Source organism: Pseudophryne corroboree, unplaced genomic scaffold, assembly GCF_028390025.1.
Source record: "Pseudophryne corroboree isolate aPseCor3 unplaced genomic scaffold, aPseCor3.hap2 scaffold_179, whole genome shotgun sequence".
Taxonomy (NCBI): domain Eukaryota; kingdom Metazoa; phylum Chordata; class Amphibia; order Anura; family Myobatrachidae; genus Pseudophryne; species Pseudophryne corroboree.
This window is the reverse complement of record NW_026968428.1, coordinates 419479-435180: the sequence shown is the minus strand read 5'-3', so window position 1 is coordinate 435180 and position 15702 is coordinate 419479. Positions and strand designations below refer to the sequence as shown.

Genomic DNA, 15702 nt, shown 5'->3' with positions numbered 1-15702 from the left:
TTTGTGCCTTCCAATGCACAATGCAAACTGCAGGTAGTGCTGCAGGGCCCACACCCTTTTTCTTGCCTTACAGAGCAGCTCTGGAGCTGTTACAGTGCCCAGCTGCTGCAAGAAATCAGCTTGAATGCTTCAGGGGCTGGGGCATAGCCAACATGAGCCCCACACCGAAGGAGGGTGGAGGTGTTTAATGCGAACTAGGGGTCATCCAAGCGCCGCAAAAGGCCGCCATGCCCTGCACGCCCCTTTTCTCTTTTCATATGCAGACGAGGGTTAAAGCCAACTTTGACCCACTGCTTGGATGGCATTACCATATGCAAATCAATCTGCTGCAGGCCTTCCCCCAGGAATGCTTGCACTAGTTGTTGCATTTGGTTTGTTGTTTGGGGGTGCTTCAGTATTAGGCAGCCTTCTGCCCTCCCATGTTCATCTGAAAATATGTGTTCTCCCTGCAGTTGTTGTCCCCAGATGAGAGTTCCCTTGTGCTGCCTCAGTTGAATCTCCTTTACTTGACAGAGATGTGCCTGAGCAGCGGCCCTCTCCAGCCCTATCCCAAATCATACTTATCTTGCATAGGAGATTCCATGGTCATTAAGATTGTTCTCCCAGGGTGAGGTTCATTCATTGCATTCTGGGTATGCTGACCCCTGTGATTTCCCCAAATGTGGGAAACTTGACTGCATGATTTGTAGTAGTGGGGGACTGTGTTTGTGCTTTCCTGTGGTCAAGTCTGGTAAAAGTCAGATTTCTTTGTCTCATTTCTTCCTCTAGTCTTATTCTTCTTTTGAGAGTTCCCTTGTGCTGCCTCAGTTGGATCTCCTTCACTTGACAGGGGGGTGCTTGAGCAGCGATCCTCCCCAGCTCTAGCCCAACTCCTACTTACCTGCCAGGCGAGATACTATGATCATGAAGGTGCTTCTCCCAGGGCAAGGCTCACCCATTGCACTCTGGGTGTGCTGCTCCTGCGATTTCCCCAAATGTGGGACACTTGACTGCATAATTTGTGTTTCCCTTGGTCGGCTCTCGTATAATTCAGATCTCTTCGTCTCAGGTCTCTTTCCAGCCTAGTTTGCTGTCTATTTCCACTTCTCTTTTCTTGAGCCGCATCCCTTCTATGCCCTTGCGCACTATCCTGACTTCTCCCATCTGCTTACTTTGTGCCTTGCAACGCACAATGCGAACTACAGGTAGTGCTGCAGGGCCCACACCCTTTTACTTGCCTTACAGAGCAGCTCTGGAGCTGTTACAGTGCCCAGCTGCTGCAAGAAATCAGCTTGAATGCTTCAGGGGCTGAGGCATAGCCAACATGAGCCCCACACCGAAGGAGGGTGGAGGTGTTTAATGCAAACTAGGGGTCATCCAAGCGCCGCAAAAGGCCGCCATGCCCTGCACGCCCCTTTTCTCTTTTCATATGCAGACGAGGGTTGAAGCCAACTTTGACCCACTGCTTGGATGACATCACCATATGCAAATCCATCTGCTGCAAGCCTTCCCCCAGGAATGCTTGCACTAGTTGTTGCATTTGGTTTGTTGTTTGGGGGTGCTTCAGTATTAGGTAGCCTTCTGCCCTCCCATGTTCATCTGAAAATATGTGTTCTCCCTGCAGTTGTTGTCCCCAGATGAGAGTTCCCTTGTGCTGCCTCAGTTGAATCTCCTTTACTTGACAGAGATGTTTCTGAGCAGCGGCCCTCCCCAGCCCTATCCCAAATCATACTTATTTTGCATAGGAGATACCATGGTCATGAAGATTGTTCTCCCAGGGTTAGGTTCATTCATTGCATTCTGGGTATGCTGACCCCTGTGATTTCCCCAAATGTGGGAAACTCGACTGCATTATTTGTGGTAGGGGGGGACTGTGTTTGTGCTTTCCTCTGGTCAGCTCTGGTAAAAGTCAGATTTATTTGTCTCAGATTTTCCTCTAGCCTTGTTCTTCTTTCGAGAGTTCCCTTGTGCTGCCTCAGTTGGATCTCCTTCACTTGACAGGGGGGTGCCCGAGCAGCGACCCTCCCCAGCTCTAGCCCAACTCCTATTTACCTGCTAGGTGAGATACTATGATTATGAAGTTGCTTCTCCCAGGGCAAGGATCACCCATTGCACTCTGGGTGTGCTGCTCCTGCGATTTCCCCAAATGTGGGGAACTTGACTGCATAATTTGTGTTTCCCCTGGTCAGCTCTCATATAATTCAGATCTCTTTGTCTCAGGTCTCTCTCCAGCCTAGTTTGCTGTCTGTTTCCACTTCTTTTTTCTTGAGCCCCTCCCTTCTAGACCCTTGTGCACTATCCTGACTTCTCCTCCCGTCTGCTTACTTAGTGCCTTACAATGCACAATGCAAACTACAGGTAGTGCTGCAGGGCCCACACCCTTTTACTTGCCTTACAGAGCAGCTCTGGAGCTGTTACAGTGCCCAGCTGCTGCAAGAAATCAGCTTGAATGCTTCAGGGGCTGGGGCATAGCCAACATGAGCCCCACACCGAAGGAGGGTGGGGGTGTTTAATGCGAACTAGGGGTCATTCAAGCGCCGAAAAAGGCTGCCATGCCCTGCACGCCCCTTTTCTCTTTTCATATGCAGACGAGCGTTGAAGCCAACTTTGACCCACTGCTTGGATGACATCACCATATGCAAATCCATCTGCTGCAGGCCTTCCCCCAGGAATGCTTGCACTAGTTGTTGCATTTGGTTTGTTGTTTGGGGGTGCTTCAGTATTAGGTAGCCTCAGGGCCGGTGCAAGGCTTCTCGGCACCCTAGGCAAAACTTCTGCCTACTGCCGCCCCCTCCCCCCCCCCCTCACACTACCCAGACCCACCCGCCCCGCAGGTAAATGTGTGGCAGTGGCTTCTTAGAAGTTCCACAGCTGTCAAAAAGAGACCGTCCCCTAAAAAAAAAACTATGTAAAAAAAAAGTTTACTGACACAGATTCCGCTGACACAAACACACTGACACAGATAGACTACCACTACTTACTGACACAGACATCACTTGTTGGCACATACATACTTACTGACAGACACCCCCTAAATGACATAGACACTAGTTACTGGCAGATACCTCTTACTGACACAGATGCCCCTTACTGACAAATCAGTAGCGGATCTTGCCACGGGCAAGCAGGACTTTTGCCCGGGGCGCCGCCTTCCGGAGGGCGCCGCACCGTGGCAAGATCCGCCACTGCTGCCCGCTGTGTCCCCCGTCCGCCTCCGCTGCCCGCTGCCCGCTGTGTCCCCGCCTCCTGTGAAGGGAACTAGACGCGTAGCGTCTAGTTTCCCTTCGTGGAGTGTACCTTTGCTGAGCGGTGCGCAATGACGTCATCGCGCACCGCTCAGCAGTCAAGCGGCGCTAGTAATGTACAGGGGGCGTAACTGACCACGCCCCCTGTATTAGGCCACACCCCGTTTCCTGCCCGGGGCGCCGAGCGGGCTTGAACCGGCCCTGTGACAAATACCCCTGACATAGACACCAGTTATTGGCACATACATACCTTACTGACACAAATTTACTGACACAGATACTTACTGACATATACCCTTTACTAACACACACACTACTTACAGATATACAGTACACCCCTTACTGACGCCACTTACTGGCATGTACATAGACACCCCTTGCTGACAAAGATACAACTTACTGACACACAATACACAGACACAACTTACCGACACAAACGCTTACTGACACACACACACACACACACACACCTTACTGACACACACAGCACTTACTGACACAAATGCACATACTACACAGAAACCACTTACTGACACACACACAAACACCACTTACTGACATAAATGTCACAAGACACCACTTACTGACACACACACACACACACCACTTACTGACACATTTACCACATAGGTGAGACTAAGCGCTGTGTTAGTGTAGTGATGAATAAATAAATGAAAAAATTATGATATAATATAAATGAAAAGAATGAACAAAATAGAAAAAAATATGGTGGTAAATAATAATGATAAAAAATAATAATAATAAAAAAATTATGAAAAAAAATTGTGGCTTGCGGCAATGAATAGGAAAAAAGAGGAGAGTGCAGTGGGTGCAGCAGGTGAAGAAAGGAGAAAGATTGGAAAGAGGACACTAGGAATAATTTAAAAAAATAAAAAATAAATAAATAATAAAATATAAAAACAATGGTCTAGTGGCCCGATGTTTACAGGCCCTTCTACGTGATTTGATTTGGTGTGGAGCTGGTTAGAGAAAATTATAGTCCCGCTTTGAACGCTTGGTGGACACTGTCCCTGGCTTACCATAAGTCAGGTCCCGCTCTGTGCGCTATGCGCTTTGACCTGAAGTTCGGGTCTCGGCTTCCGGTGATGGCAGACGCTGGCGGCGGTGCTTTCTCCTTCTCTTGTGTCTGCTCCCATGCTATATCCAATGCATTTCGAGCGGGACCTGACAAAATGTAAGCCCTTTTTTCCTATTCATTGCCGCAAGCCACAATTTTTTTTCATAATTTTTTTATTATTATTAGTTTTTATTATTATTATTATTATTATTATAATTTTTTATCATTATTATTTACCACCATATTTTTTCTATTTTGTTCTTTCTTTTCATTTATATTATATCATCATTTTTTCATTTATTCATCACTGTGCCAGACATACACTAACACAGCGCTTAATCTCGCCTCCAAAAATGGATTCCCTGATCTATAAATTGAGCAGCTCACATCAAGCACAGCAAACTATAATAATTTACCCCAAACATTTACCACAGACACCACTTACACACACACACACACACACACACACACACACACACACCCTACATAGACCCCACTTACTGACACACACACCCTACATAGACACCACTTACTGACACACACACACACACACACACACACACACACCCTACATAGACACCACTTACTGACACACACACACACACACACACACACACACACACACCCTACATAGACACCACTTACTGACACACACACACACACACACACACACACACACACCTACATAGACATCACTTACTGACACACACACCCTACATAGACACCACTTACTGACAAGAATACGGACACCACTTACTGACACACATACACCACTTACTTGCACAAACAAACACCACTTACTGACACAAATGCACACAGACACCACTTACTGACACAAATGCACACAGACACCACTTACTGACACAAACAGACACCACTTACTGACACAAACTCACTAAACAGACACCACTTACTGACACAAGGTGAGAGGGTAACCCCCGGGTGTGCGCTGCTTCTCGCAAATGTCCGCCCGCTCTGCCATCCACGGACCCGGCTGTCATCTTCTCAGTGCAGCCTCCTCCTCCATGCCCAGGTGTTGGTCCTTCTGGCAGGCGGGGGCCAGGTTCTCTGGGACACTCCGACACTGACGTATATCGCAGCAGAGCGGGGACAGGAAGGAGCCGGTAACACGATGCAGGAGTTGAGCGGGAGGCAGCGGGTACCAATCGTGAGCGGGAGTCCAATTGCGGGGGGAAGGGGGGGAGCTGGTGACAACATGCAGTAGGGCAAGAGCCAATCGCGGGATTGCGTGAAGGCGGGGGCGGGTAACATTCGGCTATACAATCACGGGGGGGACGGGGGGGGGGACGTGGATAACATTTGGGGGAGCCCAATCGCAGGGACGGGGGAAGTAGCCAACATGACGTGGGAGCCAATCGCGAGTGGAGCTGCCGGCTGGTAATTTCTTCAGTGTGTTGTGCCGCCCTCCAGTGGTCGCCGCCCATAGGCAGCTGCCTAAAGCTGCCTAGTGGTAGCGCCGGCCCTGGGTAGCCTTCTGCCCTCCCATGTTCATCTGAAAATATGTGTTCTCCCTGCAGTTGTTGTCCCCAGATGAGTTCCCTTGTGCTGCCTCAGTTGAATCTCCTTTACTTGACAGAGATGTGCCTAAGCAGCGGCCCTCCCCAGCCCTATCCCAAATCATACTTATTTTGCATAGGAGATACCATGGTCATGAAGACTGTTCTCCCAGGGTGAGGTTCATTCATTGCATTCTGGGTATGCTGACCCCTGTGATTTCCCCAAATGTGGGAAACTCGACTGCATTATTTGTGGTAGTCGGGGACTGTGTTTTTGCTTTCCTCTGGTCAGCTCTGGTAAAAGTCAGATTTCTTTGTCTCAGATCTTCCTCTAGCCTTGTTCTTCTTTCGAGAGTTCACTTGTGCTGCCTCAGTTGGATCTCCTTCACTTGATAGGGATGTGCCCGAGCAGCGACCCTCCCCAGCTCTAGCCCAACTCCTACTTACCTGCCAGGTGAGATACTATGATCAGGAAGGTGCTTCTCCCAGGGCAAGGCTCACCCATTGCACTCTGGGTGTGCTGCTCCTGTGATTTCCCCAAATGTGGGAAACTTGACTGCATAATTTGTGTTTCCCCTGGTCGGCTCTCGTATAATTCAGATCTCTTTGTCTCAGGTCTCTCTCCAGCCTAGTTTGCTGTCTGTTTCCACTTCTTTTTTCTTGAGCCCCTCCCTTCTATACCCTTGTGCACTATCCTGACTTCTCCTCCCGTCTGCTTACTTTGTGCCTTCCAACGCACAATGCGAACTACAGGTAGTGCTGCAGGTCCCACACCCTTTTATTTGCCTTACAGAGCAGCTCTGGAGCTGTTACAGTGCCCAGCTGCTGCAAGAAATCAGCTTGAATGCTTCGGGGCTGGGTCATAGCCAACATGAGCCCCACACCGAAGGAGGGTGGAGGTGTTTAATGCGAACTAGGGGTCATCCAAGCGCCGAAAAAGGCTGCCATGCCCTGCACGCCCCTTTTCTCTTTTCATATGCAGACGAGGGTTGAAGCCAACTTTGACCCACTGCTTGGATGACATCACCATATGCAAATCCATCTGCTGCAGGCCTTCCCCCAGGAATGCTTGCACTAGTTGTTGCATTTGGTTTGTTGTTTGGGGGTGCTTCAGTATTAGGTAGCCTTCTGCCCTCCCATGTTCATCTGAAAATATGTGTTCTCCCTGCAGTTGTTGTCCCCAGATGAGAGTTCCCTTGTGCTGCCTCAGTTGAATCTCCTTTACTTGATAGAGATGTGCCTGAGCAGCGGCCCTCCCCAGCCCTATCCCAAATCATACTTATTTTGCATAGGAGATACCATGGTCATGAAGATTGTTCTCCCAGGGTGAGGTTCATTCATTGCATTCTTGGTATGCTGACCCGTATGATTTCCCCAAATGTGGGAAACTCGACTGCATTATTTGTGGTAGTGGGGGACTGTGTTTGTTCTTTCCTCTGGTCAGCTCTGGTAAAAGTCAGATTTATTTGTCTCAGATCTTCCTCTAGCCTTGTTCTTCTTTCGAGAGATTCCTTGTGCTGCCTCAGTTGGATCTCCTTCACTTGACAGGGGGGTGCCCGAGCAGCGACCCTCCCCAGCTCTAGCCCATCTCCTACTTACCTGCCAGGTGATATACTATGATCATGAAGGTGCTTCTCCCAGGGCAAGGCTCACCCATTGCACTCTGGGTGTGCTGCTCCTGTGATTTCTCCAAATGTGGGAAACTTGACTGCATAATTTGTGTTTCCCCTGGTCGGCTCTCGTATAATTCAGATCTCTTTGTCTCAGGTCTCTCTCCAGCCTAGTTTGCTGTCTGTTTCCACTTCTCTTTTCTTGAGCCGCTCCCTTCTATGCCCTTGCGCACTATCCTGACTTCTCCCGTCTGCTTAATTTGTGCCTTCCAACGCACAATGCAAACTACAGGTAGTGCTGCAGGGCCCACGCCCTTTTACTTGCCTTACAGAGCAGCTCTGGAGCTGTTACAGTACCCAGCTGCTGCAAGAAATCAGCTTTAATGCTTCGGGGCTGGGGCATAGCCAACATGAGCCCCACACCGAAGGAGGGTGGAGGTGTTTAATGCGAACTAGGGGTCATACAAGCGCCGAAAAAGGCTGCCATGCCCTGCACGCCCCTTTTCTCTTTTCATATGCAGACGAGGGTTGAAGCCAACTTTGACCCACTGCTTGGATGACATCACCATATGCAAATCCATCTGCTGCAGGCCTTCCCCCAGGAATGCTTGCACTAGTTGTTGCATTTGGTTTGTTGTTTGGGGGTGCTTCAGTATTAGGTAGCCTTCTGCCCTCCCATGTTCATCTGAAAATATGTGTTCTCCCTGCAGTTGTTGTCCCCAGATGAGAGTTCCCTTGTGCTGCCTCAGTTGAATCTCCTTTACTTGACAGAGATGTGCCTGAGCAGCGGCCCTCCCCAGCCCTATCCCAAATCATACTTATTTTGCATAGGAGATACCATGGTCATGAAGATTGTTCTCCCAGGGTGAGGTTCATTCATTGCATTCTGGGTATGCTGACCCCTGTGATTTCCCCAAATGTGGGAAACTCGACTGCATTATTTGTGGTAGTGGGGGACTGTGTTTGTTCTTTCCTCTGGTCAGCTCTGGTAAATGTCAGATTTTTTTGTCTCAGATCTTCCTCTAGCCTTGTTCTTCTTTCGAGAGTTCCCTTGTGCTGCCTCAGTTGGATCTCCTTCACTTGACAGGGGGGTGCCCGAGCAGCGACCCTCCCCAGCTCTAGCCCAACTCCTACTTACCTGCCAGGTGATATACTATGATCATGAAGGTGCTTCTCCCAGGGCAAGGCTCACCCATTGCACTCTGGGTGTGCTGCTCCTGTGATTTCTCCAAATGTGGGAAACTTGACTGCATAATTTGTGTTTCCCCTGGTCGGCTCTCGTATAATTCAGATCTCTTTGTCTCAGGTCTCTCTCCAGCCTAGTTTGCTGTCTGTTTCCACTTCTCTTTTCTTGAGCCGCTCCCTTCTATGCCCTTGCGCACTATCCTGACTTCTCCCGTCTGCTTAATTTGTGCCTTCCAATGCACAATGCGAACTACAGGTAGTGCTGCAGGGCCCACGCCCTTTTACTTGCCTTACAGAGCAGCTCTGGAGCTGTTACAGTGCCCAGCTGCTGCAAGAAATCAGCTTGAATGCTTCGGGGCTGGGGCATAGCCAACATGAGCCCCACACCGAAGGAGGGTGGAGGTGTTTAATGCGAACTAGGGGTCATCCAAGCGCCGAAAAAGGCTGCCATGCCCTGCACGCCCCTTTTCTCTTTTCATATGCAGACGAGGGTTGAAGCCAACTTTGACCCACTGCTTGGATGACATCACCATATGCAAATCCATCTGCTGCAGGCCTTCCCCCAGGAATGCTTGCACTAGTTGTTGCATTTGGTTTGTTGTTTGGGGGTGCTTCAGTGTTAGGTAGCCTTCTGCCCTCCCATGTTCATCTGAAAACATGTGTTCTCCCTGCAGTTGTTGTCCCCAGATGAGAGTTCCCTTGTGCTGCCTCAGTTGAATCTCCTTTACTTGACAGAGATGTGCCTGAGCAGCGGCCCTCCCCAGCCCTATCCCAAATCATACTTATTTTGCATAGGAGATACCATGGTCATGAAAATTGTTCTCCCAGGTTGAGGTTCATTCATTGCATTCTGGGTATGCTGACCCCTGTGATTTCCCCAAATGTGGGAAACTCGACTGCATTATTTGTGGTAGTGGGGGACTGTGTTTGTTCTTTCCTCTGGTCAGCTCTGGTAAAAGTCAGATTTTTTTGTCTCAGATCTTCCTCTAGCCTTGTTCTTCTTTCGAGAGTTCCCTTGTGCTGCCTCAGTTGGATCTCCTTCACTTGACAGGGGGGTGCCCGAGCAGCGACCCTCCCCAGCTCTAGCCCAACTCCTACTTACCTGCCAGGTGAGATACTATGATCAGGAAGGTGCTTCTCCCAGGGCAAGGCTCACCCATTGCACTCTGGGTGTGCTGCTCCTGCGATTTCCCCAAATGTGGGAAACTTGACTGCATAATTTGTGTTTTCCCTGGTCGGCTCTCGTATAATTCAGATCTCTTTGTCTCAGGTCTCTCTCCAGCCTACTTTGCTGTCTGTTTCCACTTCTCTTTTCTTGAGCCGCTCCCTTCTATGCCCTTGCGCACTATCCTGACTTCTCCCGTCTGCTTACTTTGTGCCTTCCAATGCACAATGCGAACTACAGGTAGTGCTGCAGGTCCCACACCCTTTTATTTGCCTTACAGAGCAGCTCTGGAGCTGTTACAGTGCCCAGCTGCTGCAAGAACTCAGCTTGAATGCTTCGGGGCTGGGGCATAGCCAACATGAGCCCCACACCGAAGGAGGGTGGAGGTGTTTAATGCGAACTAGGGGTCATCCAAGCGCCGAAAAAGGCTGCCATGCCCTGCACGCCCCTTTTCTCTTTTCATATGCAGACGAGGGTTGAAGCCAACTTTGACCCACTGCTTGGATGACATCACCATATGCAAATCCATCTGCTGCAGGCCTTCCCCCAGGAATGCTTGCACTAGTTGTTGCATTTGGTTTGTTGTTTGGGGGTGCTTCAGTATTAGGTAGCCTTCTGCCCTCCCATGTTCATCTGAAAATATGTGTTCTCCCTGCAGTTGTTGTCCCCAGATGAGAGTTCCCTTGTGCTGCCTCAGTTGAATCTCCTTTACTTGACAGAGATGTGCCTGAGCAGCGGCCCTCCCCAGCCCTATCCCAAATCATACTTATTTTGCATAGGAGATACCATGGTCATGAAGATTGTTCTCCCAGGGTGAGGTTCATTCATTGCATTCTGGGTATGCTGACCCGTATGATTTCCTCAAATGTGGGAAACTCGACTGCATTATTTGTGGTAGTGGGGGACTGTGTTTGTTCTTTCCTCTGGTCAGCTCTGGTAAAAGTCAGATTTATTTGTCTCAGATCTTCCTCTAGCCTTGTTCTTCTTTTGAGAGATTCCTTGTGTTGCCTCAGTTGGATCTCCTTCACTTGACAGGGGAGTGCCCGAGCAGCGACTCTCCCCAGCCCTATCCCAAATCATACTTATTTTGCATAGGAGATACCATGGTCATGAAGATTGTTCTCCCAGGGTGAGGTTCATTCATTGCATTCTGAGTATGCTGACCCGTATGATTTCCCCAAATGTGGGAAACTCGACTGCATTATTTGTGGTAGTGGGGGACTGTGTTTGTTCTTTCCTCTGGTCAGCTCTGGTAAAAGTCAGATTTCTTTGTCTCAGATTTTCCTCTAGCCTTGTTCTTCTTTCGAGAGTTCCCTTGTGCTGCCTCAGTTGGATCTCCTTCACTTGACTGGGGGGTGCCCGAGCAGCGACCCTCCCCAGCTCTAGCCCAACTCCTACTTACCTGCCAGGTGATATACTATTATCATGAAGGTGCTTCTCCCAGGGCAAGGCTCACCCATTGCACTCTGGGTGTGCTGCTCCTGTGATTTCTCCAAATGTGGGAAACTTGACTGCAAAATTTGTGTTTCCCCTGGTCGGCTCTCGTATAATTCAGATCTCTTTGTCTCAGGTCTCTCTCCAGCCTAGTTTGCTGTCTGTTTCCACTTCTCTTTTCTTGAGCCGCTCCCTTCTATGCCCTTGCGCACTATCCTGACTTCTCCCGTCTGCTTAATTTGTGCCTTCCAACGCACAATGCGAACTACAGGTAGTGTTGCAGGGCCCACGCCCTTTTACTTGCCTTACAGAGCAGCTCTGGAGCTGTTACAGTGCCCAGCTGCTGCAAGAAATCAGCTTGAATGCTTCAGGGGCAGGGGCATAGCCAACATGAGCCCCACACCGAAGGAGGGTGGAGGTGTTTAATGCGAACTAGGGGTCATCCAAGCGCCGAAAAAGGCTGCCATGCCCTGCACGCCCCTTTTCTCTTTTCATATGCAGACGAGGGTTGAAGCCAACTTTGACCCACTGCTTGGATGACATCACCATATGCAAATCCATCTGCTGCAGGCCTTCCCCCAGGAATGCTTGCAATAGTTGTTGCATTTGGTTTGTTGTTTGGGGGTGCTTCAGTATTAGGTAGCCTTCTGCCCTCCCATGTTCATCTGAAAATATGTGTTCTCCCTGCAGTTGTTGTCCCCAGATGAGAGTTCCCTTGTGCTGCCTCAGTTGAATCTCCTTTACTTGACAGAGATGTGCCTGAGCAGCGGCACTCCACAGCCCTATCCCAAATCATACTTATTTTGCATAGGAGATACCATGGTCATGAAAATTGTTCTCCCCGGGTGAGGTTCATTCATTGCATTCTGGGTATGCTGACCCCTGTGATTTCCCCAAATGTGGGAAACTTGACTGCATTATTTGTGGTAGTGGGGGACTGTGTTTGTTCTTTCCTCTGGTCAGCTCTGGTAAAAGTCAGATTTTTTTGTCTCAGATCTTCCTCTAGCCTTGTTCTTCTTTCGAGAGTTCCCTTGTGCTGCCTCAGTTGGATCTCCTTCACTTGACAGGGGGGTGCCCGAGCAGCGACCCTCCCCAGCTCTAGCCCAACTCCTACTTACCTGCCAGGTGAGATACTATGATCAGGAAGGTGCTTCTCCCAGGGCAAGGCTCACCCATTGCACTCTGGGTGTGCTGCTCCTGTGATTTCCCCAAATGTGGGAAACTTGACTGCATAATTTGTGTTTTCCCTGGTCGGCTCTCGTATAATTCAGATCTCTTTGTCTCAGGTCTCTCTCCAGCCTACTTTGCTGTCTGTTTCCACTTCTCTTTTCTTGAGCCGCTCCCTTCTATGCCCTTGCGCACTATCCTGACTTCTCCCGTCTGCTTACTTTGTGCCTTCCAATGCACCATTCGAACTACAGGTAGTGCTGCAGGTCCCACACCCTTTTATTTGCCTTACAGAGCAGCTCTGGAGCTGTTACAGTGCCCAGCTGCTGCAAGAACTCAGCTTGAATGCTTCGGGGCTGGGGCATAGCCAACATGAGCGCCACACCAAAGGAGGGTGGAGGTGTTTAATGCGAACTAGGGGTCATCCAAGCGCCGAAAAAGGCTGCCATGCCCTGCACGCCCCTTTTCTCTTTTCATATGCAGATGAGGGTTGAAGCCAACTTTGACCCACTGCTTGGATGACATCACCATATGCAAATCCATCTGCTGCAGGCCTTCCCCCAGGAATGCTTGCACTAGTTGTTGCATTTGGTTTGTTGTTTGGGGGTGCTTCAGTATTAGGTAGCCTTCTGCCCTCCCATGTTCATCTGAAAATATGTGTTCTCCCTGCAGTTGTTGTCCCCAGATGAGAGTTCCCTTCTGCTGCCTCAGTTGAATCTCCTTTACTTGACAGAGATGTGCCTGAGCAGCGGCCCTCCCCAGCCCTATCCCAAATCATACTATTTTGCATAGAAGATACCATGGTCATGAAGATTGTTCTCCCAGGGTGAGGTTCATTCATTGCATTCTGGGTATGCTGACCCGTATGATTTCCCCAAATGTGGGAAACTCGACTGCATTATTTGTGGTAGTGGGGGACTGTGTTTGTTCTTTCCTCTGGTCAGCTCTGGTAAAAGTCAGATTTATTTGTCTCAGATCTTCCTCTAGCCTTGCTCTTCTTTCGAGAGATTCCTTGTGCTGCCTCAGTTGGATCTCCTTCACTTGACAGGGGGGTGCCCGAGCAGCGACCCTCCCCAGCTGTAGCCCAACTCCTACTTACCTGCCAGGTGAGATACTATGATCATGAAGTTGCTTCTCCCATGGCAAGGATCACCCATTGCACTCTGGGTGTGCTGCCCCAGTGATTTCCCCAAATGTGGGAAACTTGACTGCATAATTTGTATTTCCCCTGGTCGGCTCTCATATAATTCAGATCTCTTTGTCTCAGGTCTCTCTCCAGCCTAGTTTGCTGTCTGTTTCCACTTCTTTTTTCTTGAGCCCCTCCCTTCTATACCCTTGTGCACTATCCTGACTTCTCCTCCCGTCTGCTTACTTTGTGCCTTACAATTCACAATGCGAACTACAGGTAGTGCTGCAGGGCCCACACCCTTTTACTTGCCTTACAGAGCAGCTCTGGAGCTGTTACAGTGCCCAGCTGCTGCAAGAAATCAGCTTGAATGCTTCAGGGGCTGGGGCATGGCCAGCATGAGCCCCACACCGAAGGAGGGTGGGGGTGTTTAATGCGAACTAGGGGTCATCCAAGCGCCGCAAAAGGCCGCCATGCCCTGCATACTCCTTTTCTCTTTTCATATGCAGATGAGGGTTCCAGCCAACTTTGGCCCACTGCTTGGATGACATCACCGTATGCAAATCCGTCTTCTGCAGACCTTCCCCCAGGAATGCTTGCACTAGTTGTTGCATTTGGTTTGTTGTTTGGGGGTGCTTCAGTATTAGGTAGCCTTCTGCCCTCCCATGTTCATCTGAAAATATGTGTTCTCCCTGCAGTTGTTGTCCCCAGATGAGAGTTCCTTTGTGCTGCCTCAGTTGATCTCCTTTACTTGACAGAGATGTGCCTGAGCAGCGGCCCTCCCCAGCCCTATCCCAAATCATACTTATTTTGCATAGGAGATACCATGGTCATGAAGATTGTTCTCCCAGGGTGAGGTTCATTCATTGCATTCTGGGTATGCTGACCCCTGTGATTTCCCCAAATGTGGGAAACTTGACTGCATTATTTATGGTAGTGGGGGACTGTGTTTGTGCTTTCCTCTGGTCAGCTCTGGTAAAAGTCAGATTTCTTTGTCTCAGACCTTCCTCTAGCCTTGTTCTTCTTTCGAGAGTTCCCTTGTGCTGCCTCAGTTGGATCTCCTTCACTTGACAGGGGGGTGCCCGAGCAGCGACCCTCCCCAGCTCTAGCCCAACTCCTACTTACCTGCCAGGTGAGATACTATGATCAGGAAGGTGCTTCTACCAGGGCAAGGCTCACCCATTGCACTCTGGGTGTGCTGTTCCTGTGATTTCCCCAAATGTGGGAAACTTGACTGCATAATTTGTGTTTCCCCTGGTCGGCTCTCGTATAATTCAGATCTTTTTGTCTCAGGTCTCTCTCCAGCCTAGTTTGCTGTCTGTTTCCACTTCTCTTTTCTTGAGCCGCTCCCTTCTATGCCCTTGCGCACTATCCTGACTTCTCCCGTCTGCTTAATTTGTGCCTTCCAACGCACAATGCGAACTACAGGTAGTGCTGCAGGGCCCACACCCTTTTACTTGCCTTACAGAGCAGCTCTGGAGCTGTTACAGTGCTCAGCTGCTGCAAGAAATCAGCTTGAATGCTTCAGGGGCTGGGGCATAGCCAACATGAGCCCCACACCGAAGGAGGGTGGAGGCGTTTAATGCGAACTAGGGGTCATCCAAGCGCCGCAAAAGGCCGCCATGCCCTGCACGCCCCTTTTCTCTTTTCATATGCAGACGAGGGTTGAAGCCAACTTTGACTCACTGCTTGGATGACATCACCATATTCAAATCCATCTGCTGCAGGCCTTCCCCCAGGAATGCTTGCACTAGTTGTTGCATTTGGTTTGTTGTTTGGGGGTGCTTCAGTATTAGGCAGCCTTCTGCCCTCCCATGTTCATCTGAAAATGTGTGTTCTCCCTGGAGTTGTTGTCCCCAGATGAGAGTTCCCTTGTGCTGCCTCAGTTGAATCTCCTTTACTTGACAGAGATGTGCCTGAGCAGCGGCCCTCCCAAGCCCTATCCCAAATCATACTTATTTTGCATAGGAGATACCATGGTCATGAAGATTGTTCTCCCAGGGTGAGGTTCATTCATTGCATTCTGAGTATGCTGACCCGTATGATTTCCCCAAATGTGGGAAACTCGACTGCATTATTTGTGGTAGTGGGGGACTGTGTTTGTTCTTTCCTCTGGTCAGCTCTGGTAAAAGTCAGATTTATTTGTCTCAGATCTTCCTCTAGCCTTGTTCTTCTTTCGAGAGATTCCTTGTGCTG

At 49.6% G+C, this 15702-nt stretch overlaps 20 non-coding genes and 2 pseudogenes across 20 annotated transcripts; all 22 read left to right on the top strand.

The window, feature by feature from the left end:
* Window positions 1–556: 556 nt before the first annotated feature.
* Window positions 557–720, top strand: LOC135002582 (U1 spliceosomal RNA). Its single transcript, XR_010203770.1, has one exon. It is a non-coding gene; the product is annotated as a U1 spliceosomal RNA (small nuclear RNA).
* A 152-nt stretch (window positions 721–872) lies between these two features.
* Window positions 873–1035, top strand: LOC135002689 (U1 spliceosomal RNA). The gene has a single exon (XR_010203871.1). It is a non-coding gene; the product is annotated as a U1 spliceosomal RNA (small nuclear RNA).
* A 672-nt stretch (window positions 1036–1707) lies between these two features.
* LOC135002844 (U1 spliceosomal RNA) lies at window positions 1708–1871 on the top strand. Its single transcript, XR_010203999.1, has one exon. It is a non-coding gene; the product is annotated as a U1 spliceosomal RNA (small nuclear RNA).
* A 152-nt stretch (window positions 1872–2023) lies between these two features.
* Window positions 2024–2165, top strand: LOC135002838 (U1 spliceosomal RNA; annotated as a pseudogene).
* Window positions 2166–5942: 3777 nt separating this feature from the next.
* Window positions 5943–6106, top strand: LOC135002531 (U1 spliceosomal RNA). Its single transcript, XR_010203721.1, has one exon. It is a non-coding gene; the product is annotated as a U1 spliceosomal RNA (small nuclear RNA).
* Window positions 6107–6258: 152 nt separating this feature from the next.
* LOC135002685 (U1 spliceosomal RNA) lies at window positions 6259–6421 on the top strand. Its single transcript, XR_010203869.1, has one exon. It is a non-coding gene; the product is annotated as a U1 spliceosomal RNA (small nuclear RNA).
* A 673-nt stretch (window positions 6422–7094) lies between these two features.
* On the top strand, window positions 7095–7258 carry LOC135002596 (U1 spliceosomal RNA). The gene has a single exon (XR_010203784.1). It is a non-coding gene; the product is annotated as a U1 spliceosomal RNA (small nuclear RNA).
* A 152-nt stretch (window positions 7259–7410) lies between these two features.
* On the top strand, window positions 7411–7573 carry LOC135002774 (U1 spliceosomal RNA). The gene has a single exon (XR_010203949.1). It is a non-coding gene; the product is annotated as a U1 spliceosomal RNA (small nuclear RNA).
* Window positions 7574–8243: 670 nt separating this feature from the next.
* Window positions 8244–8407, top strand: LOC135002742 (U1 spliceosomal RNA). The gene has a single exon (XR_010203921.1). It is a non-coding gene; the product is annotated as a U1 spliceosomal RNA (small nuclear RNA).
* Window positions 8408–8559: 152 nt separating this feature from the next.
* LOC135002773 (U1 spliceosomal RNA) lies at window positions 8560–8722 on the top strand. Its single transcript, XR_010203948.1, has one exon. It is a non-coding gene; the product is annotated as a U1 spliceosomal RNA (small nuclear RNA).
* A 670-nt stretch (window positions 8723–9392) lies between these two features.
* LOC135002540 (U1 spliceosomal RNA) lies at window positions 9393–9556 on the top strand. The gene has a single exon (XR_010203730.1). It is a non-coding gene; the product is annotated as a U1 spliceosomal RNA (small nuclear RNA).
* Window positions 9557–9708: 152 nt separating this feature from the next.
* Window positions 9709–9871, top strand: LOC135002615 (U1 spliceosomal RNA). The gene has a single exon (XR_010203803.1). It is a non-coding gene; the product is annotated as a U1 spliceosomal RNA (small nuclear RNA).
* Window positions 9872–10541: 670 nt separating this feature from the next.
* Window positions 10542–10705, top strand: LOC135002583 (U1 spliceosomal RNA). Its single transcript, XR_010203771.1, has one exon. It is a non-coding gene; the product is annotated as a U1 spliceosomal RNA (small nuclear RNA).
* Window positions 10706–10857: 152 nt separating this feature from the next.
* LOC135002517 (U1 spliceosomal RNA) lies at window positions 10858–11021 on the top strand. The gene has a single exon (XR_010203708.1). It is a non-coding gene; the product is annotated as a U1 spliceosomal RNA (small nuclear RNA).
* Window positions 11022–11173: 152 nt separating this feature from the next.
* On the top strand, window positions 11174–11336 carry LOC135002825 (U1 spliceosomal RNA). Its single transcript, XR_010203989.1, has one exon. It is a non-coding gene; the product is annotated as a U1 spliceosomal RNA (small nuclear RNA).
* Window positions 11337–12007: 671 nt separating this feature from the next.
* LOC135002551 (U1 spliceosomal RNA) lies at window positions 12008–12171 on the top strand. The gene has a single exon (XR_010203741.1). It is a non-coding gene; the product is annotated as a U1 spliceosomal RNA (small nuclear RNA).
* Window positions 12172–12323: 152 nt separating this feature from the next.
* On the top strand, window positions 12324–12486 carry LOC135002669 (U1 spliceosomal RNA). The gene has a single exon (XR_010203855.1). It is a non-coding gene; the product is annotated as a U1 spliceosomal RNA (small nuclear RNA).
* A 670-nt stretch (window positions 12487–13156) lies between these two features.
* On the top strand, window positions 13157–13319 carry LOC135002655 (U1 spliceosomal RNA). The gene has a single exon (XR_010203843.1). It is a non-coding gene; the product is annotated as a U1 spliceosomal RNA (small nuclear RNA).
* A 152-nt stretch (window positions 13320–13471) lies between these two features.
* Window positions 13472–13606, top strand: LOC135002834 (U1 spliceosomal RNA; annotated as a pseudogene).
* Window positions 13607–14307: 701 nt separating this feature from the next.
* LOC135002850 (U1 spliceosomal RNA) lies at window positions 14308–14471 on the top strand. Its single transcript, XR_010204005.1, has one exon. It is a non-coding gene; the product is annotated as a U1 spliceosomal RNA (small nuclear RNA).
* Window positions 14472–14623: 152 nt separating this feature from the next.
* Window positions 14624–14786, top strand: LOC135002764 (U1 spliceosomal RNA). Its single transcript, XR_010203940.1, has one exon. It is a non-coding gene; the product is annotated as a U1 spliceosomal RNA (small nuclear RNA).
* A 671-nt stretch (window positions 14787–15457) lies between these two features.
* Window positions 15458–15621, top strand: LOC135002516 (U1 spliceosomal RNA). The gene has a single exon (XR_010203707.1). It is a non-coding gene; the product is annotated as a U1 spliceosomal RNA (small nuclear RNA).
* Window positions 15622–15702: the final 81 nt, after the last annotated feature.